Below are 23,624 nucleotides of genomic sequence, written 5' to 3'. Positions count from 1 at the left end.
TTGAACTGCAATACGGCCGCGGCGAACTCAGTACGCCCGTATTGAAGTCTTTGAACTTCAATACGGCCGTACTGAATTCAATACGGCCGTATTGAAGTTCAAAAACTTCAATACGCCCGTATTGACCCCAGGGGCCGTATTGCGCCTCATTCCTATAAATATGACGTCAATTTGACGTCATTGGACACTTTTCCACAGAGTTTTGACTCCCTCCTTGAGTATTCTGGGGTTTTTGAGCAGTGTTCTGCCCTAGAAATCTCTCTGGGAGTCGATCCGACGAAGTTTTGGAATTCCGAGCATTTAGCTTGGAGATTCGAACTTAGTCGAAGGGAAATCTTTTAGATTTCCATAGTAAAAATTATTTTTTAGGAAGGAGCGAGCGAGCTTGTAGAGGGAGGGAGCGCCAAAAAGCCTCCTAAACTTCATTGATATATAAAAAGCACGCTTCAAGAGGTTTCTTCTCTAAAAGTCCCTTCTTTTACCGCTTTCTGATTGTTGCATATTTAAATTTATCATCATGTAGATATTTAATTTACAATCGCTTATAATAAATAGGGGTAATTTAGTAATTTTGAGCTATTATTTAATAAATAATCTGTCATAGGGAACCCGAAAGGGGCGCTGTGGGGTGCTAACACCTTCCCCACGCGTAACCGACTCCCTTACCCGACTCTGGTTGTAATGGCCGAAGTCGATTTTTGAATCGATTGCCTTAAACTTCTTTTTCCAATGTTTTGAGTAAAACATTGGTGGCGACTCCATGAACCCTTCCTTTTTATGAAAACCGCTAATCCATGGAGGGTCCCGCTTGGGATTAACATGGATTGGTGAGCCTTTTAATAAAATTGCTCGTTTGACAAGGTCTCAGTTTGAGAATAAGTCATTCTAGCAATCCATATTTTTAAACAAATAAAAGAGTCCAACCATCCTTCGCGAATGCCGAAAGCCCGTTTCGGGCTGGTGGCGACAGATGGCGACTCCGCTGGGGAAGCCTCGAGAGTCAGTCCCATTTAGTGACAGATTATTTTTAACAAATAATAGTTAAAATTACTTTATTACCCCTTGTTTGTATGATAACATGCTTTATTTATATGGCTTTAATAACTGTTGTATGTTTAAATTTCCGCAATTGTTTGGAATACAAACTGTACACAAACCTTTGCACACAACAGTTCCCTCTATACCCGGGGGCATGAGTGGTAAGCCATAGGGAGTGGATGTTAGTACGGCCGGTTGTCGAATGGGTCTATAGGTGCCCGTAGACCGTTGTCGGAAAGCATCACTCAAGGTGATAACCATGAACTCGAGTCCGACAGTGCGTTGGAGCTTTCCATCGACTTACGACAAGAGGAATTGGGTCCCTATAATGGGGGCACCTTGGGGGCCTCAGACCGGTGAGAACAGTTAGAACCACCTTGAATATGCACTTTTCTGCAGGATACCCCTACCTCGTGATTCGCTCGTGACTGTTCGTGGATGAGTGAATTGTTTGTGCATTTTTATGTGACATTGTATGAGCATACATTGCACCTTTTAAACATACAACATTCCTTTTTAAAATAAGAATAAATAGGAATAAGAATCTTCCATTATACGGTGTTAACATCTACCTTCATCACATTCATATAGGTAGTTTCCCTTTTCACCCAAAAATACAAAAAAATATAGTAAATAAAAATACCCAAAAAAAAAAAGGGTTATTTATCCAAACCAAGCAATATCATGCATCATCTTAGGAACATCCCGAAAACATGATAATGCTTAGTTCAATAAACACAATGCATGCATATTCAACATCATCATCTCATATCATGCATATAGATCATGGAGGGATCTAGGAGTCATTCATTTCATACATCTCTCCTAGTAATCCATTAATAACAGTAATAAAAAGAAAGAATTAAGCGATGCGTATGTTCAAAAGATGGATCGCACGCCGTTCGTTATTAAATGCAAGCCAACAACCGCGTCAAGCGAACACACGTCAACTTCGTTGTTGGTAATCAAGATGAACAAAGGGGAAGGTCCAACACCGTTAAGGATCACTGCTCCAAGGCCTTTTCCCTACGAATCAAATAAGGCTGTGCCGTGGATATACGACATCCACTCTTCTGCCGACAGCGATATCTCTAACATCGCTGGACTTGGGGGCATGACTAGGAGTGGGAGGATCTACACTCCCGAAGATCTGCACGATAAAGCTCCCAAGAATAAAGGAAAAGAAAAGGAGAAAACCGAGGAAGATAGAGAATCCGAGGAGGAGACTAATGAGCTGTTAAAGTTTATCCGACAGAGCGAGTACTCCATCGTGGATCAACTTCATAGGACGCCAGCAAAGATTACGCTATTGTCGTTGATCCTAAGCTCCGAACCGCATCGGCAAGCTCTGTCGAAAGTCTTGAACGAGGCATATGTGTCGCACACTATCTCCCAAGACAAGTTTGAGGGGATTGTTAGTCACATCACGGCTAGTGATCACCTCACTTTCACCGATGAAGAAATCCCCGCTGGGGGACCGAATCATAACAAGCCCTTGCACATCTCTGTAAAGTGCAAGGAGTATCACATCGCTAAAGTCTTGGTAGATAATGGATCTTCCTTGAATGTGATGCCAAAAAGAACGCTCAAGCAATTGGCAATCAAGGGAGTCCAAATGCGCCCGAGCAACATGATCGTTCGAGCTTTCGACGGTTCTAAAAGAGAAGTGGTGGGAGAGATCAATCTTCCAATCCAAATTGGACCCACTATCTTCAACGTCGAATTTCACGTGATGGACATTACTCCGGCATACAGCTGTCTCCTTGGCCGACCTTGGATTCATGATGCGAAAGCTGTACCCTCTACGCTCCACCAGAAAGTCAAGTTCATAGTGGATGACAAACTGGTGACCGTACAAGCTGAAGATGACATACTCATCAGCAAGCCATCCACCATACCTTACGTGGATGCAGCAGAGGAAGCTTTAGAAACCGCCTTCCAAGCATTGGAGATCGCCAATGTTGAAACATTTCCCCGAGAAATGAAGAAGGTAGCCCATATGCTCACCAAGAATGGATACTTGCTGGGACAAGGACTTGGCAAGGATTCCCAAGGAATTCCCGAGCTACCTATTATCAAGGATAATCCGGGGAAACAAGGGTTAGGATACAACCCTAACAAAGATCAAAGAACGAAGAGGAATTAAGATCCTTCTCGACGTTCTTTAAGCCAGATCTTCAGGAAGGCCGGTTCACAAGCGTCAAGGCCGGTCGTCGTCATCAAGTGCTCTTCTCCTTCCGATAGGGATGTGTAAACCTGATGACTATTAGAGATTACTCCTCGGGGACAGCCCGACCCCCGAGCCTCGATAGGGCACATGTTTCCACTATGATTATAATAAAATCATTCTTCATTATTTCTTATTGCTTCTTTTCTTGCTTACAATAAAATTCTAAACCATGTTATTTAACCCTGTTTGAATAAACATAAGTGAGGTTAAAATCGTCTTAATAAAAATAAACCCGCATCTTTTTTATGTGGAAGTGTGTGACAACTTGGAGCACCTTTCCTTGGCCTCGATAACTGCCGTCATGGATAAAAAGAAATCCATTCAGGACAAAAATCCTAAAAAACAAAAAGCTCGGCAGGAAACCCAAAAAGGGGACTGCGCAAAAATAAGAGCAAAAGACCCGCTAGGAATCCCACAAAAGGGTAACCTAGGCAAAAATTAGGGTTACAAAATAATGAACAAAAACAAAAGCCCGCTAAAACTCCACAAATGGGTGTTTTAGGCAAAAGTTAGGGCAATCGAAAAACAGAATAAATCCATGATGGTACCATGAACCGAATTCAAAAAGAAGGGTTCAAGGGAAGCTATCCAAGTTGTCAAATCACAAATGTTAATAACCAAGACGTGCTTAACTTCATAAGTGTTTAATCAAACAAGCCTAAAACGCTTAAGCCTACCATTGGCCAAGCCATTCTTACAAAATCCATTTTTCAAAAAATAAATAATCCCCTCTAAAACACAAACTTTCGAAAAAATATATCCTTTCCTTCTTTTCTCTCTTGTCCCAAACGATTTTTGAATAATCTAGTGGAAACATGGAGATATAGTGGTCAATAGGAGGGTTGACATGTCTTCTAAAGGAAGGGAAAAATCACTGGGTTGATGACACCCATCTCAATATAACATGCATCATTCCTCGGTTACAGAAATCGGCAGCGCACAGCCCGTCTAGAAGAATGGCAAAAATCCAAACAGAGAAACGCATCGGTTAATTCTTTTGAAAAGTGAATCAAATAGAATTAGGTGCATCATACTGCATACATGCATACAGATGATAGGTGTAATGGAAGATCACTTATTCTCTGTTTATTGAAAAAAAACAAAAAATATAAACTTCAGAAAAACAATACGCCCGTATCATGTTCAGTACGCCCGTACCAAAATTAGGGTTATGAACAAATTTTCAATTCAATACGGGCATACTGAAATGAATAACGGCCGTATTGGCAATAACAGAAATCCTCCCTCACGTCGATGACAAAATTCCTCCAAGAAGAAGAGGATAGGGGGAGCCATTCATTTTTTCTAAAAAACAACAAAACATTAAATAATAAAACTTGCATTTGTGCATCACGCACATTAATTGCACATTCAAAGACCTCATCATGAGGCAGTCGCATAAAATAGAAAAAATAGGAAAAATTGCTTGTGTATGACAACAGCAAACAAAATGAAGAAATTCAGAAAATCAACAGCATCATACAGAATAATTGAGCCTGGAGAGGCTTGCCGAAATAATACTCCCACAGAATAATTGAGCCTGGAGAGGCTCGCCGAAATAATACTCTCAGAATAATTGAGCCTGGAGAGGCTTGCTGAAAAATACTTCCTCAGAATAATTGAGCCTGGAGAGGCTTGCTGAAATAATACTCTCGCAGAATAATTGAGCCTGGAGAGGCTCGCCGAAATAATACTCTTTCAGAATAATTGAGCCTGGAGAGGCTCGCCGAAATAATACTCTCTCAGAATAACTGAGCCTGGAGAGGCTCGCAGAAATAATACTCCCTAGAGAAACCTCAGCTTCCACTCACGGGCCAAATTCCCCAGTGAAAGCTATCAAACCAAGATCAGCAAAATTCCCCAAGGGAGGCTTGATCATCTAAACAGAATATCCAAGTCGAAAGGACTTAAACTTCCTCAGTGGAAGGTAGCTTTCCAACCTCAAGCGATGAGTGAAGCTAAGCCTGAAGAGGCTTTCTAAATAATACTCTGGGATAAATAAACTTTAAATCCCCACTCGCCTACTCAGAGGCACCCCCTCAAGAAAAATCACAAAAGACAAATAATCATTCCCCAAGCGGAATCCGGCACTCAGCCGAACACCAAACATCAAGATAATTCGCCTACTCAGAGGCACTCTTTCAAAAAAGAAAAAAATCCAAAAGATCAATAACCATTCCCCAAGCGGAATTTGGCTTTTCAGCCAATCATTGAACATCAAGATGATATGCTTAACAGAAGAGGCTAATCAAAATCAACATCCAGAATCCCCAGCGGATAATAGCCTACACAGAGGCAACAAAATCAGAAAATCAAAAGAGTCACCCGAATAAGGATAACCGGGATACTCCACCAACGTCGAAAGGACGTCAGCCAATCATAAGGCACCGCTCATCTCAGAAAGAGCATCTTCGTGTCTACACCCCAGGGAAACAGAAATTCCTCAATGGGCACCAACTACCCAATGGAAAGTTGGGACACAAGAACCTATGAGTAACTGCACATCCCCTAGACGGATCCCTGCGTTATCCAGCCCTCAGTGGCACAAAAATAAAAAACAATCGTCGAAGCAGCATCGTGGACTGTGGAGACAAAATCATCTCAAAGCCTAAGAGGCGCTACTCAGCTACCCAGTTGTCGAGAGCACCGAGGTATGCACAAGCCTGGAGAGGCGGTACTCAGCTACCCAGTTGTCGAGAGCACCGAGGTATGCACAAGCCTGGAGAGGCGGTACTCAGCTACCCAGTTGTCGAGAGCACCGAGGTATGCACAAGCCTGGAGAGGCGGTACTCAGCTACCCAGTTGTCGAGAGCACCGAGGTATGCACAAGCCTAAGAGGCAATACTCAGCTACCCAGTTGTCGAGAGCACCGAGGTATGCACAAGCCTAAGAGGCAATACTTAGCTACCCAGTTGTCGAGAGCACCGAGGTATGCACAAGCCTGGAGAGGCGGTACTCAGCTACCCAGTTGTCGAGAGCACCGAGGTATGCACAAGCCTAAGAGGCAATACTCAGCTACCCAGTTGTCGAGAGCACCGAGGTATGCACAAGCCTGGAGAGGCGGTACTCAGCTACCCAGTTGTCGAGAGCACCGAGGTATGCACAAGCCTGGAGAGGCGGTACTCAACTACCCAGTTGTCGAGAGCACCGAGGTATGCACAAGCCTAAGAGGCAATACTCAGCTACCCAGTTGTCGAGAGCACCGAGGTATGCACAAGCCTAAGAGGCAATACTTAGCTACCCAGTTGTCGAGAGCACCGAGGTATGCACAAGCCTGGAGAGGCGGTACTCAGCTACCCAGTTGTCGAGAGCACCGAGGTATGCACAAGCCTAAGAGGCAATACTCAGCTACCCAGTTGTCGAGAGCACCGAGGTATGCACAAGCCTGGAGAGGCGGTACTCAGCTACCCAGTTGTCGAGAGCACCGAGGTATGCAATGAGCCTGGAGAGGCGACGACTAATACTCACCCTGGAGAGGGCAAACTCAACCTGGAGAGGCTACTCAACAATTTTCCCACCTGAAGACACTACAAGTCGGAAGGATGGCTTATTCCCCGGACAATTGGGTCAACTCCTTTACTTGTCAAACAGTACGCTAAAAGCCGTTTGACTAAGTAAAGGGGGGGCAGCTGTAGACCCCTAAAATTGTCCGGGTCGGAAATAAAGCTTGAAGACTCTCGAAAACCAAAGGAAAGTCAGCCGGAAGGACTCCTGGAAGACCCTGGAAGACCCTAGGATGACAATCTGTAGGTTTAGAGGTCTTAGGATAGCAAAAATAAGAAAAGTGGGAGGAATGAAGCTCAATACGGCCTCCCAGAGGTTCACTACGGCCGTATTGAGTATTTTGAACTGCAATACGGCCGCGGCGAACTCAGTACGCCCGTATTGAAGTCTTTGAACTTCAATACGGCCGTACTGAATTCAATACGGCCGTATTGAAGTTCAAAAACTTCAATACGCCCGTATTGACCCCAGGGGCCGTATTGCGCCTCATTCCTATAAATATGACGTCAATTTGACGTCATTGGACACTTTTCCACAGAGTTTTGACTCCCTCCTTGAGTATTCTGGGGTTTTTGAGCAGTGTTCTGCCCTAGAAATCTCTCTGGGAGTCGATCCGACGAAGTTTTGGAATTCCGAGCATTTAGCTTGGAGATTCGAACTTAGTCGAAGGGAAATCTTTTAGATTTCCATAGTAAAAATTATTTTTTAGGAAGGAGCGAGCGAGCTTGTAGAGGGAGGGAGCGCCAAAAAGCCTCCTAAACTTCATTGATATATAAAAAGCACGCTTCAAGAGGTTTCTTCTCTAAAAGTCCCTTCTTTTACCGCTTTCTGATTGTTGCATATTTAAATTTATCATCATGTAGATATTTAATTTACAATCGCTTATAATAAATAGGGGTAATTTAGTAATTTTGAGCTATTATTTAATAAATAATCTGTCATAGGGAACCCGAAAGGGGCGCTGTGGGGTGCTAACACCTTCCCCACGCGTAACCGACTCCCTTACCCGACTCTGGTTGTAATGGCCGAAGTCGATTTTTGAATCGATTGCCTTAAACTTCTTTTTCCAATGTTTTGAGTAAAACATTGGTGGCGACTCCATGAACCCTTCCTTTTTATGAAAACCGCTAATCCATGGAGGGTCCCGCTTGGGATTAACATGGATTGGTGAGCCTTTTAATAAAATTGCTCGTTTGACAAGGTCTCAGTTTGAGAATAAGTCATTCTAGCAATCCATATTTTTAAACAAATAAAAGAGTCCAACCATCCTTCGCGAATGCCGAAAGCCCGTTTCGGGCTGGTGGCGACAAACACTTATGAAGTTAAGAAAGTCCTGTTATTGATGTTGTGATTTGACAACTTAGGTAGCTTCCCTTGAACCTTTCTTTTTGAATTCGGCTCATGGTACCATCATGGATTTCTTTTGCTTTTTTGATTGTCCTTATTTTTTTGCCTAAAACACCCCTTTGTGGCGTCTCAGCGGACCTTTGTTTTTGTTTATTTTTGCAACCCTAATTTTTGCCTAGGTCACCCTTTCGTGGGATTCCTAGCGGGTTCTTTGCTCTTATTTTTGCGCAGCCCCCTTTTTGGGTTTCCTGCCGAGCTTTTTTTGTTTTTATGATTTTTGTTTTTAAAGGATTTCTTTTTTATCCATGATGGCACTTGTCGAGGCCAAGGAATGGTGCTCCAAGTTGTCATACACACTTCCACATAAAAATGATGCGGGTTTATTGTTATTGAGACGATTTTAACCTCATTCATGCTTATTCAAACAGGGTTAAAATAATGTGGTCTAGAAATTTATTGCAAGCAAGAAAAGAAGCAATAAGAAATAATAAAGAATGATTTTATTATAATTATAGCGGAAACATGTGCCCTATCGATGCTCGGGGGTCGGGCTGTCCCCGAGGAGTAATCTCTAACAGTCATCAGGTCTATACATCCCTATCGGAAGGAGAAGAGCACTTGATGACGACGACCGGCCTTGACGCTTGTGAACCGGCCTTCCTAAAGATCTGGCTTAAAGAACGTCGAGAAGGATCTTGGTTCCTCTTCGTCCTTTGATCTTTATTAGGGTTGTATCCTAACCCTTGTTTCCCCGGATTATCCTTAATAATGGGTAGCTCGGGAATTCCTTGGGAATCCTTGCCAAGTCCTTGTCCAGGCAAGTATCCGTTCTTAGCGAGCATGTAGGCTACCTTCTTCATTTCTCGGGGAAACGTTTCGACATTGGCGATCTCCAATGCTTGGAAGGCGGTCTCTAGAGCTTCCTCTGCTGCATCCACGTAAGGTATGGCAGATGGCTTGCTGATGAGTATGTCATCTTCAGCTTGTACGGTCACCAGCTTGTCACCCACTATGAATTTGACTTTCTGGTGGAGCGTAGAGGGAACAGCTTTCGCATCATGAATCCAAGGTCGGCCGAGGAGACAGCTGTATGCAGGAGTAATGTCCATCACTTGAAATTCGACATTAAAGATGGTGGGTCCAATTTGGATTGGAAGATTGATTTCTCCCACCACTTCTCTTTTAGAACCGTCGAAAGCTCGGACGATCATGTTGCTCGGGCGCATTTGGATTCCCTTGATTGCCACTTGATCAAACGTTCTTTTTGGCATCACATTCAAGGAAGATCCATTATCCACCAAGACTTTAGCGATGTGATATTCCTTGCACTTTATAGAGATGTGCAAGGGCTTGTTGTGGTTCGGTCCCTCAGCGGGAATTTCTTCATCGGTGAAAGTGAGGTGATCATTAGCCGTGATGTGACTAACAATCCCTTCAAATTTGTCTTGGGAGATAGTGTGCGACACGTATGCCTCGTTCAAGACTTTCAACAGAGCTTGCCGATGCGGTTCGGAGCATAGGATCAACGACAACAGAGTAATCTTTGCTGGCGTCTTATGAAGTTGATCCACGATGGAGTACTCGCTCTGTCGGATATATTTTAACAGCTCGTCAGTCTCCTCCTCGGATTCTTTATTTTCCTCGATTTTCTCTTTTTCTTTTTCCTTTCCTTTATTCTTGGGAGCTTTATCATGAAGATCTTCGGGAGTGTAGATCCTGCCACTCCTAGTCATGCCCCCAAGTCCAGCGATGTTAGAGATATCGCTGTCGGCAGAAGAATGGATGTCGTATATCCATGGCACAGCCTTATTCGATTCGTATGGAAAAGGTCTTGGAGCAGTGATCCTTAACGGTGTCAGACCTTCCCCTTTATTCGTCTTGATTACTAACAACGGAGTTGATGTGCGTTCGCTTGGCGCGGTTGTTGGCTTACACTTAATAACAAACGGCGTGCGATCCATTCTGAACATACGCATCGATTAATCCTTTCTTTTTATTAATGTTATTAATGAATTACTAGGAGAGATGTATGCAATGCACTCCCCTAGATCCCTCCATGATCTTCAATAAGAATGCATGATATGAGATGATGGCGTTGAATATGCATGCATTCTGTTTATTCAACTAAGCATTATCATGTTTTCAGGATGCTCCTAAGATGATGCATGATATTGCTTGGTTTGGATAAATAATTTTTTTTCCTTTTTTTGGGTATTTTGTTTTTTGTATTTTTTCGGGTGAAAAGGGAAACTTCCTATATGAATGTGATGAAGGTAGATGTTAACACCATGTAATGGAAGATTCTTATTCCTATTTATTCTTATTTTAAAAGGGAATGTTGTATGTTTAAAGAATGCAATGTATGCTCAAACAATGTCACATAAACAATGCACAAACAATTCACTCATCCACGAACAGTCACGAGCGAATCACGAGGTAGGGGTATCCTGCAGAAAAGTGCATATTCAAGGAGGTTCTAACTGTTCTCACCGGTCCAAGGCCCCCAAGGTGCCCCCATTATAGGGACCCAATTCCTCTCGTCGTAAGTTGATGGAAAGCTCCAACGCACTGTCGGACTCGAGTTCATGGTTTTCACCTTGAGTGATGTTTTTCGACAACGGTCTACGGGCACCTATAGACCCATTCGACAACCGGCCGTACTAACATCCACTCCCTATGGCTTTCCACTCATGCCCCCGGGTATAGAGGGAACTATTGTGTGCAAAGGTTCGTGTGCAATTTATATTTCAAACGATTGCGGAAGTTTAAACATCCAACAGTTATTAAAGCCAACTAGGTAAAACATGTTATCATACAAGCGAGGGGTAATGAAGTAATTTTAAACTATCATTTTAGAAATAATCCATCACTAAATGGGACTGACTCTCGAGGCTTCCCTAGTGGAGTCGCCATCTGTCGCCACCCGCCGAAACGGACCTTGGCATTCGCGACGATGGTCAGACTCTTTTTAAGTTTTGAAAAATGATGGATTGTTAGGACGACTTATTCTCAAACTGAGACCTCATCGAACTAACAATTTTGTTAAATGATTCTCACCAATCCATGTTAATCCCAAGCGGGACCCCCCATGGATTAGTGGTTTTCGCAAAAAGAAGGGGTTCTTGGAGTCGCCACCAATGTTTTACTCAAAACATTGGAAAAAGATATAAGGCAATTGATTTTCGCAAATCAACTTCGGCCATTACAACTAGAGTTGGGTAAGGGAGTCGGTTACGTGTGAGGAAGGTGTTAGCACCCCACAACGCCCCTTTCGGGTTCCCTATGACAGATTATTTCATAAATAATAGCGTAAAGTTACTAAATTACCCCCATTTATTAGAAACGATTATAAGTAAAATATTTACATGATGAAAGCTCTAAACATGCAATGCAACAATCAAAAAGCAATAAAAGCGGTAAAAGAAGGGATTTGGAAAGAAACCTTCGAAGCGGGCTTTTATATATTCAAAACGCAGTTTAGGAGGCTTTTTGGCGCTCCTTCCCACTACACGTCCGCTCGCTCCTTTCCCTAAAGATAATTTTTACTATGGAAATCAAAGAGATTTCCCTTCGACTTGTTCGAGTCTCAAGCTAATGGCTCATGACTCAAGAACTTCGTCGGATTGGCTCTCAGAGAGACTTCTCGGGCAGAGAATAGCTCAACAACCCAAGAATACTCAGCACGAGGGTCCAGAAGTGTGGAAAAAGTGTGGGAGGACGTTCCAATGACGTCCTATTTATAGGATTGAGGCGCAGTACGGCCTAGGGGGTCAATACGGCCCGTACTGAGTTTTTGAACTATAGTACGGCCGTATTGAATTTGGTACGGCCCGTACTGAGCCATTTTGAACTACAGTACGGCCGTATTGAATTTAGTACGGCCGTATTGAATTTGGTACGGCCGTACTGAAGTTCAAAAACTTCAGTACGACCGTATTGATTTCACTACGGCAGTATTGCAGTTCAAATGGCTCAGTACGGCCGTACTGAACCTCTGGGAGGGTGTATTGAGCTCCAATCCTCGCACACCCTTATTCTAACCTACTCTAAGACTTCTAGACCTACAAAGAATCATCCTAGGGTCTTCCAGGAGTCCTTCCAGCTGACTTTCCTTCGGTCTTCGAGAGTCTTTGAGTCTTATTTCCGACCCGGACAATTTTAGGGGTCTACAGGTGCTTGCATGTTAACCTTTTCTGGTTTAGGTAGCATGTGAGTTTTATTTTCTAAGTCTTTTGTGCTAAATATGTGAGTTGTTTTGGTTTAGGATTGTAGTGGGAAGCTTGGATATGAGTTTGAGGTGGAAAGGAGTGAGTTTGGAAGTGTTGATACACTATTGCTGTCTGGTGTAGGGGATGTTTGCACTGCATTTTTGTTGTACCCGTACGAGTTCATTATTGATAGATTTAGATTTTATAACCGTCACAAAAGTTGTAGCCTTGGATGTTATCTATCCAATGAAACTAGAAACAGGTAAAACGGAGGTCTGGAACTCCAGTTATAGCTGCTTTGGTGATCAGAGGTCTAGCTATAAGCGCTGAATATATCCGTTGTGGTTGTAGACCCCTAAAATTGTCCGGGTCGGAAATAAAGCTTGAAGACTCTCGAAGACTGAAGGATAATCAGCCAGAAGGACTCCTCGAAGGCCCTAGGAGGGTTCTCTGTAGGTCTAGAGGTCTTAGAATAGCTCAAAATAAGGAAGTGGAGGGAAAAAGCCCAATACGGCCGTACTGAACTTAATACGGCCGTATTGAAGCTTCAATACGGCCGCAGCGAAACTCAATACGGCGTATTGAAGTTTCTGAAACTTCAATACGGCCGTACTGAAGTCAATACGACCGTATTGACACTTCAATACGGTCGTACTGAAATCAATACGACCGTATTGACACTTCAATACAACCGCAGCGAACTCAATACGGGCGTATTGAAATTTCTGAATTTCAATACGACCGTATTGAACTTCAATACGACCGTATTGAAGTTCAAAAATTTCAATACGGCCGTATTGCCCCTGTAGGCCGTATTGCGCCTATTCCCTATAAATATGACGTCAATTGGACGTCATTCCAGACTTCCACACTCAGTTTTGACTCCCTCCTTGAGTATTCTGGGGTTTTTGAGCAGTGTTCTGCCCTAGAAATCTCTCTGGGAGTCGATCCGACGAAGTTCTGGAATTCCGAGCACTTAGCTTGGAGATTCGAACCTAGTCGAAGGGGAATCCTCCGGATTTCCATAGTCAAAAGTTTTTAGGAAGGAGCGAGCGAGCTTGTAGAGCGAGGGAACGCCAAAAAGCTTCCCAGTTTTACTCAATATATAAAAGCACGCTTCAAGAGGTTTCTTCTTAAATCCTTCCTTTTACTGCTTTCTGTTTGCATATTTAAACTGTCATCATGTAGATAGTTAATTTATAATCGCTTATAATAAATAGGGGTAATTTAGTAATTTTGCACTATTATTTTTAGAAATAATCTGTCATAGGGAACCCGAAAGGGGCGCTGTGGGGTGCTAACACCTTCCCCATGCGTAACCGACTCCCTTACCCAACTCTGGTTGTAATGGCCAAAGTTGATTTATAAAATCAATTGCCTTATCCCTTTTTCCAATGTTTTGAGTAAAACATTGGTGGCGACTCCACGAACCCTCCTTTCGCGAAAACCACTAATCCATGGAGGGTCCCGCTTGGGATTAATATGGATTGGTGAATCATTTAATAAAATTGCTCGTTTGACAAGGTCTCAGTTTGAGAATACGTCATTCTAGCAATCCACATTTTTAAAAAACAAATAAACGAGTCCAACCATCCTTCGCGAATGCCGAAAGCCCCGTTTCGGGCCGGTGGCGACAGATGGCGACTCCACTGGGGAAGCTTCGAGAGTCAGTCCCATTTAGTGACAGATTATTTTTAACAAATAATAGTTAAAATTACTTCATTACCCCTTGCTTGTATGATAACATGCTTTATATATTTGGCTTTAATAACTGTTGTATGTTTAATTTTCCGCAATTGTTTGAAATAAAATTGCACACAAACCTTTGCACACAACAGTTCCCTCTATACCCGGGGGCATGAGTGGTAATCCATAGGGAGTGGATGTTAGTACGGCCGGTTGATGGGTTTATAGGAGCCTATGAGACTGTTGTCGGAAAACATCACTCAAGGTGATAACCATGAACTTGAGTCCGACGGTGCGTTGGAGCTTTCCATCGACCTACGACAAGAGGAATTGGGTCCCTATAATGGGGGCACCTTGGGGGCCTTTGACCAAGTGAGAACAGTTAGATCCTCCTTGAATATGCACTTTTCTGCAGGAGACCCCTACCTCGTAATTTGCTCGTGACTGTTCGTGGATGAGTGAATTGTTTGTGCATTGACTATGTGACATTGTATGAGCATACATTTGCATTTGTTAAACAAACAACATCCCTATTCTATTTAAATAAAAAGAATAAATAGAAATAAAGATCTTCTAGTACATGGTGTTAACATCTACCTTCATTACATTCATATAGGTAGTTTCCCTTTTCACCCAAAAATACAAAAAATATAATAAATAAAAATACCCAAAAAAGAAAAAAGGGTTATTTATCCAAACCAAGCAATATCATGCATCATCTTAGGGACATCCCGAAAACATGATAAGGCTTAGTTCAATAAACACAATGCATGCATATTCATCATCTCATATCATGCATATAGATCATGGAGGGATCTAGGAGTCATTCATACATCTCTCCTAGTAATCCATTAATAAACATTAATAAAAAGAAAGGATTAGTCGATGCGTATGTTCAAAGAATGGATCGCACGCCGTTCGTTATCAAGTGTAAGCCAACAACCGTGCCAATCGAGCGCACATCAACTCCGTTGTTGGTAATCAAGACGAATAAAGGGGAAGGTCCGACACCATCCCAAGGCCTTTCCCTTACAAATCAAATAAGGCTGTGCCGTGGATATACGACATCCACTCTTCTGCCGACAGCGATATCTCCAACATCGCTGGACTTGGGGGCATGACTAGGAATGGCAGGATCTACACTCCCGAAGATCTTCATGACAAAGCTCCCAAGAATAAAGGGAAAGAAAAAGAAGAAAAAACCGAGGAAAATAAGGAATCCGAGGAGGAGACAGACAAACTGTTAAAATATATCCGACAGAGCGAGTACTCCATCATGGATCAACTTCATAAGACGCCAGCAAAGATTACTCTGTTGTCGTTGATCCTATGCTCCGAACTGCATCGGCAAGCTCTGTTGAAAGTCTTGAACGAGGCATACGTGTCGCACACTATCTCCCAAGACAAGTTTGAGGGGATTGTTAGTCACATCACGGCTAATGATCACCTCACCTTCATCGATGAAGAAATCCCCGCCGAGGGATCAAACCACAACAAGCCCTTGCACATCTCTATAAAGTGCAAGGAGTAGCACATCGTTAAAGTCTTGGTAGGTAATGGATCTTCCTTGAAAGTGATGCCAAAAAAAACGCTCAAGCAATTGGCAATCAAGGGAGTCCAAACGCGCCCGAGCAACATGATCGTTCGAGCTTTCGACGGTTCTAAAAGAGAAGTAGTGGGAGAAATCAATCTTCCAATCCAAATTGGACCCACTATCTTCAACGTCGAATTTCAAGTGATGGATATCACTCCCGCATACAGCTGTCTCCTCGGCCGACCTTGGATTCATGATGCGAAAGCTATTCCTTCTACGCTCCACCAGAAAGTCAAGTTCATAGTGGGTGACAAACTGGTGACCGAACAAGCTGAAGATGACATACTCATCAGCAAACCATCCACCATACCTTACGTGGATGCAGCGGAGGAAGCTTTAGAAACCGCCTTCCAAGCATTGGAAATCGCCAATGTCGAAACGTTTCCCCGAGAAATGAAGAAGGTAGCCTCCATGCTCACCAAGAACGGATACTTGCCAGGACAAGGATTAGGCAAGGACTCCCAAGGAATCCCGGAGCTACCCATTATCAAGGATAAATCCGGGGAAACAAGGGTTAGGATACAACCCTAACAAAGATCAAAGAACGAAGAGGAATCAAGATCCTTCTCGACGTTCTTTAAGCCAGATCTTTAGGAAGGCCAGTTCACAAGCGTCAAGGCCGGTCGTCGTCGTCAAAATGTTTTTCTCCTTCCGATAGGGATGTATAGACTCAGTGACTATTAGAGATCACTCCTCGGGGACAGCCCGACCCCCGAGCCTCGATAGGGCACATGTTTCCATTATGATTATAATAAAATCATTCTTCATTAATTCTTTATTGCTTCTTTTCTCGCTTGCAATAAAATTCTAGACCACATTATTTTAACCCTGTTTGAATAAACATGAATGAGGTTAAAATCATCTTAATAAAAATAAACCCACATCATTTTTATGTGGAAGTGTGTGTGTCAACTTGGAGCACCTTTTCTTGGCCTCAATAAGTGCCGTCATGGATAAAAAGAAATCCATTCAGGACAAAAATCCTAAAAAACAAAAAAGCTCGGCAGGAAACCCAAAAAGGGGGGCTGCACAAAAATAAGAGCAAAAGACCCGCTAGGAAACCCACAAAAGGGTGACCTAGGCAAAAATTAGGGTTACAAAATGATGAACAAAAACAAAAGCCCGCTAAGACATCACAAATGGGTGTTTTAGGCAAAAGTAAGGGCCATCAAAAAGAAAAAGAATAATAATAAATCCATGATGGTACCATCAATTGAATTCAACAAGGGGCTCAAGAAAAGCTATCCAAGTTGTCAAAACACAATCATTAATAACAAAGATGTGCTTAACCTCATAAGTGTTTAATCGAACAAACCTAAACACATAAGCCTACCATTGGCCAGCCATTCTTACAAAATCCATTTTTCAAAAAATAAAATAATCCCCTCTAAAACACAAACTTTTGAAAAATATACCCTTTCCTTCTTCTCTCTCTTGTCCCAACGATTTTTGAATAATCTAGTGGAAACATGGAGATATAGTGGTCAATAGGAGGGTTGACACATCTTCTAAAGAAAGGGAAGGATCATTTGGTTGATGACACCAAATCTCAAATATAATACGCATCATTCCTCGGTTACAGAAGTCGGCAGCGCACAGTCCGTCTGGAGGAATGGAAAAATCCAAACACAAAAACGCATCGGTTAATTCTTTTGAAAAAAGAATCAAATAGAATTAGGTGCATCATACTGCATACATGCATACAGATGATAGGTGTACTGGAAGATCACTTATTCTCTGTTTATTGAAAAAACAAAAAAATAAATAATATAAATTTCAGAAAAAACAATGCGCCTGTACCATGTTCAGTACACCCGTACTAAAATCAGGGTTATGAACAAAATTTCAACTCAATACGGGCGTACTGAAATGGATGCGGCTGTATTGGCCATAAAGAAATTTTCAAAGACCTCGTCATGAGGCAATTGCATAAAATAGAAAAAATAGAAAAATTGCTTGTGTATGACAGCAGTCAACAAAAGCCGAAAATGAAAAAAGGCAAGGATATAGAAAATCCAACAAACAAGATTGCACAGAATAACTGAGCCTGGAGAGGCTTGCCGAAAGAATACTCTCAGAATAACTGAGCCTGGAGAGGCTTGCCGAAAGAATACTCTCAGAATAACTGAGCCTGGAGAGGCTTGCCGAAAGAATACTCTCAGAATAACTGAGCCTGGAGAGGCTTGCCGAAAGAATACTCTCAGAATAACTGAGCCTGGAGAGGCTTGCCGAAAGAATACTCTCAGAATAACTGAGCCTGGAGAGGCTTGCCGAAAGAATACTCTCAGAATAACTGAGCCTGGAGAGGCTTGTCGAAAAATACTCTCAGAATAACTGAGCCTGGAGAGGCTTGCCGAAAGAATACTCTCAGAATAACTGAGCCTGGAGAGGCTTGCCGAAAGAATACTCTCAAAATAACTGAGCCTGGAGAGGCTCGCCGAAATAATACTCTCTCAAAATAATTGAGCCTGGAGAGGCTCGCCGAAATAATACTCTCTCATAATAACTGAGACATTTCTGTACAGAAAAAGCCGAAAAACAACAGAAAAGGCAAAAATACAGAAAAAGCCAAAAAATGACAAAAAAGGCAAAAATACAGAAAAAGCCAAAAAATAAAAAAGGCAAACATACAGAAAAAGTCAAAAGTCGATAAAAAAGACAAAGATTTCACATCTTTCAGAATAAAGCCTGGAGAGGCTTGCAGAAATAATACTCTCAGAATATTTGAGCCTGGAGAGGCTTGCTGAAATAATACTCTTTCAGAATAATTGAGCCTGGAGAGGCTTGCAGAAATAATACTTCCTCAGAATAACTAAAGCCTGGAGAGGCTTGCAGAAATAATACTCCCCCAACTGTACAGAATAATTGAGCCTGGAGAGGCTCGCAGAAATAATACTCCCCAGAGGGAACCTCAACTCATGCTCTTGGATTCAAAATCCCCAGCGAGAGCTATCAAAGCAAGATCGACGACATTCCCAATGGAAGCACGATCACCCAAGCAGTATATCTAGTCAAAGGACTTAAAACTTCCTCAGTGGAAGATAGCTCTCTGACTCAAGTGTTGAGTGAGGCTAAGCCTGCAGAGGCTTCCTAAATAATACTCTGGGATACATAAGATCCCTCATTCCCCAATCGCCTACTCAAGAGGCACTCCTTCAAAAAGAGGAAAAATCAAAAAGATCAATAATGATTCCCCAAGCGGAATTTGGCACTCAGCCGAACACTGAACTTCAAATCCCCAGTCGCCTACTTCAGAGGCACTCTTTCAAAAAAGAGAAAAAATCGAAAAGATCAATAATCATTCCCCAAACGGAATCCGGCTCTCAGCCTATCATTGAGCATCAAGATGATCTGCCTAACAGAAGAGGCCAATCACAACCAATGACAAAATCCCCTGGCGGATAACAGCCTACACAGAGGCAACAAAATCCAAAAATTAAAAAGAGTTACCCGAATAAGGATAACCGGGATACTCCACCTACGTCAAAAGGACGTCAGCCAAACATAAGGCATTGCTCAACTCAGAGAGAAAGAGCATCTGTGTCTATACCCCAAGGAGTCAGAAATTCCCCAAGGGTACCAACAATGCAATGCAAGTTGGGGCACAGGAACCTGTGAATGACTGCACATCCCCTAGACGGATCCCTGCGTTATCCAGCCCTCAGTGGCACAAAAATCAAAAACAATCGTCGAAGCAGCATCGTGGACTGTGGAGACAAAATCAACATCCAGAATCCCCAGCGGATAACAGCCTACACAGAGGCAGCAAAAAATCAGAAAATCAAAAAGAGACACCCGAACAAGGATAACCGGGATACTCCACCAACGTCGAAAGGACATCAGCCGATCATAAGGCACCGCTCACATCAGAAAGAGCATCTTTGTGTCTGCACCCCAAAGGAATCAGAAATTCCCCAGTGGGCACCAACTACGCAATGGAAAGTTGGGACACAAGAACCTATGAGTAACTGCACATCCCCTAGACGGATCCCTGCGTTATCCAGCCCCTAGTGGCACAAAATCAAAAAAACAACCGTCGAAGCAGCATCGTGGACTGTGGAGACAAAATCATCACCAAATCCCTGGAAAGGAGATATTCACGCTACCCCGTCGTCACAAACACGGAGGTATGCAGCTTCCGGCTCGGGCAATGAGCGAAGCTATCTCTAGAAAAGGGGTACTCAGCGCTTACCGTTGTCACAAAGGTACTTAGCTTCCGGCTCAAACAAAGAGTGAAGCTAAGCCTGGAGAGACGGTACTTACAGCTTCCAGCTTGGGCAACAAGCAAAGCAAGGCCTGGAGAGGCAAAACTCACACTGCTTACCGTTGTCACAAGGGTACTTAGCTTCCGGCTCGAACAAAGAGTGAAGTTAAGCCTGGAGAGACGGTACTTACAGCTTCCAGCTTGGGCAACAAGCAAAGCAAGGCCTGGAGAGGCAAAACTCACGCTGCTCACCGTCGTCACAAGGATACTTAGCTTCCGGCTCGAACAAAGAGTGAAGCTAAGCCTGGAGAGGCGGTACTCAACCATCAGCGTCATCAGAGGCGCGTTGATGTCCAACTTCCGGCTCGGGCGTCGAGTGAAGTTGACCTTGGAGAAGGTAAACTCAGCTACCGAGGATGTCAGAAGCGCCGAGGTATGCACCCACCTGGAGAGGCTACTCAACATTTTTCCACCGGAAGACGCTACAAGTCAGAAGGTCGGCACAATACCCGGACAATTGGGTCAACTCCTTTACTTGTCAGCCGGTACACCAAAAGGCCGTCCGACTAAGTAAAGGGGGGGCAGCTGTAGACCCCTAAAATTGTCCGGGTCGGAAATAAAGCTTGAAGACTCTCGAAGACTGAAGGATAATCAGCCAGAAGGACTCCTCGAAGGCCCTAGGAGGGTTCTCTGTAGGTCTAGAGGTCTTAGAATAGCTCAAAATAAGGAAGTGGAGGGAAAAAGCCCAATACGGCCGTACTGAACTTAATACGGCCGTATTGAAGCTTCAATACGGCCGCAGCGAAACTCAATACGGCGTATTGAAGTTTCTGAAACTTCAATACGGCCGTACTGAAGTCAATACGACCGTATTGACACTTCAATACGGTCGTACTGAAATCAATACGACCGTATTGACACTTCAATACAACCGCAGCGAACTCAATACGGGCGTATTGAAATTTCTGAATTTCAATACGACCGTATTGAACTTCAATACGACCGTATTGAAGTTCAAAAATTTCAATACGGCCGTATTGCCCCTGTAGGCCGTATTGCGCCTATTCCCTATAAATATGACGTCAATTGGACGTCATTCCAGACTTCCACACTCAGTTTTGACTCCCTCCTTGAGTATTCTGGGGTTTTTGAGCAGTGTTCTGCCCTAGAAATCTCTCTGGGAGTCGATCCGACGAAGTTCTGGAATTCCGAGCACTTAGCTTGGAGATTCGAACCTAGTCGAAGGGGAATCCTCCGGATTTCCATAGTCAAAAGTTTTTAGGAAGGAGCGAGCGAGCTTGTAGAGCGAGGGAACGCCAAAAAGCTTCCCAGTTTTACTCAATATATAAAAGCACGCTTCAAGAGGTTTCTTCTTAAATCCTTCCTTTTACTGCTTTCTGTTTGCATATTTAAACTGTCATCATGTAGATAGTTAATTTATAATCGCTTATAATAAATAGGGGTAATTTAGTAATTTTGCACTATTATTTTTAGAAATAATCTGTCATAGGGAACCCGAAAGGGGCGCTGTGGGGTGCTAACACCTTCCCCATGCGTAACCGACTCCCTTACCCAACTCTGGTTGTAATGGCCAAAGTTGATTTATAAAATCAATTGCCTTATCCCTTTTTCCAATGTTTTGAGTAAAACATTGGTGGCGACTCCACGAACCCTCCTTTCGCGAAAACCACTAATCCATGGAGGGTCCCGCTTGGGATTAATATGGATTGGTGAATCATTTAATAAAATTGCTCGTTTGACAAGGTCTCAGTTTGAGAATACGTCATTCTAGCAATCCACATTTTTAAAAAACAAATAAACGAGTCCAACCATCCTTCGCGAATGCCGAAAGCCCCGTTTCGGGCCGGTGGCGACAGTGGTTTTTGGATTTTTAGCTAAAAAGATGATCTTTTTAGAATCTCATGTCTTCATAAGAGTTATAGCTTATTCTCTTAGATTTCTTTTGAGATAGGTTTGAGATCATTTGGATGAGTATAACTCTCTATCATTTTCTTTGGCAGTTGTTGAAGGGTGATGTATGCTTTCATGATGTTTTGAGTTATTAGGCAATGCAAGGATAAAAATTGATTTTGTTATGATGTTCTGAGGTATTATCATGTGCATTGAAAGGTTGTATGATGCTATGTGGTAAAGTTGGTTCATGTACATGCTATATGGAGTAAATGATGATTGATTCGTACATGCTTAGGGATGGTATATATCGAATGTTTAAAGTAGGTATTCTAATATGATTTGATATGCGTGTATGTTGATACGAGGATAGATGACCTTATGGATTAATTAGTGGATGTTTGTGTGTTTAGTAAGGCTGACCTCCAGGTGTGGTATCATCAGATTGGAGTTGAGAGTGAGGATATATCCAAGACAGCTTTAGGCTAAGTTATCTAAGTATGATTTTTGGTTATATGAAGTGAGTTTTCTAGGTTTTTTAAATTTTAGTGGAGGTATAATGTAGATCTATCTATGGTAGAAGTTGCGCTTAAGTGGGAGATACTTAAGCCAATTGGTGAGGTTAAGAGTTTTCTTAGATTAACTTATTTTTATAGGAGGTTTATTGAGGAAATTTCTAAGATAGCATTACCTTTGACTAGATTGACTAGGAAGATTGTTGTCTTTGTGTCGAATAGTACGTGTGAGAGTAGTTTCCAAACTCTTAAGGAAAGATTGGATAGTGTTAATATTACCGGATTTTAGTAAGCCTTATGTGGTATATAGTGGTGCTTCTAAGATAGGTTTGGATGGAGTGTTGATGCAAGAAGGAAGGGTAGTAGCTTATGTTTCTAGGCAATTGAAAATTCATTAGAGGAATTACCTTACCCATGACCTTAAGTTAGCGGTTGTAATATTTACACCTAAATTTGGAGACACTACCTGTATGGTTCCAAGCTTGAGGTATTTAATGATCATAAGAGTCTTAGATATCTTTTGACTAAAGGAGTTGAATATGAGGCAAAAGATATAGTTGGAATTTCTTAAGGAATAAGATTTTAATCTTATTTGTTATTATATGGCTAAAGCCAATGTGGTGGTTGATGCTTTGAGTAGGAAACCTTTACGTTTATCTTCCCTTATGGTTAGAGAGATGAATCTTTCGGCTCAAATTAGGGATTTAAGTTTGACATGTGAGATTACTCCTAGCAGTGTGAAACTAGGTATGACTCGAGTAACGAGTGGATCGTTGAAGGAGTCATATCCTTTCTTAGTGGACGAGATTAGAGAAGCTTAGGAGTCATATCCTTTCTTAGTGAACCAAGTGGAGAAGATTGGTAGGAGTATAGATAACCTTTTTTGAGTAGGAATCGACGTTGTTTTGGGGGTTTAAGAACAAAATTTGGGTGCCTAGTAATCCTGAATTAAGAGAATGATCTTAGAACAAGGACATAAAATTACTCTTAGTATTCATTTGGGAGCTACCAAGATGTATCAGAGTGGTGCAGCGGAAGCGTGGTGGCCTAAGGTGAAGAGAGGAGTAGAAGAATTTGGGTACTCGTGTGTAGTATGCCAGAAGTCTAAGGTACAACACTAGAAGTCTTTAAGATTTTTATAGCCTTTAGACGTCCCATTTTGGAAGTGAGATGGTGTGTAGATAGACCTTGGTTGTAGGTTTGCCTATACACGCTTAAGAAATTTGATTTTTTGGGTTATAGTGGATAGACTCACCAAGTTTGTTAGTCTTATCCTTATTAATATTAGATATTCCTTGGAGAGATTGATAGAGTTGTACATCAGTGAGGTAGTGAGGTTACATGGGATTTTCTAATAGTATATTTTGTGATAGGAAATATTTAGGAA

This window comes from Cajanus cajan, chromosome 4 (genome assembly GCF_000230855.2).
Source record: "Cajanus cajan strain Asha chromosome 4, NIPB_CcT2T_4, whole genome shotgun sequence".
NCBI lineage: Eukaryota > Viridiplantae > Streptophyta > Magnoliopsida > Fabales > Fabaceae > Cajanus > Cajanus cajan.
This window is presented reverse-complemented; position numbering follows the sequence as displayed.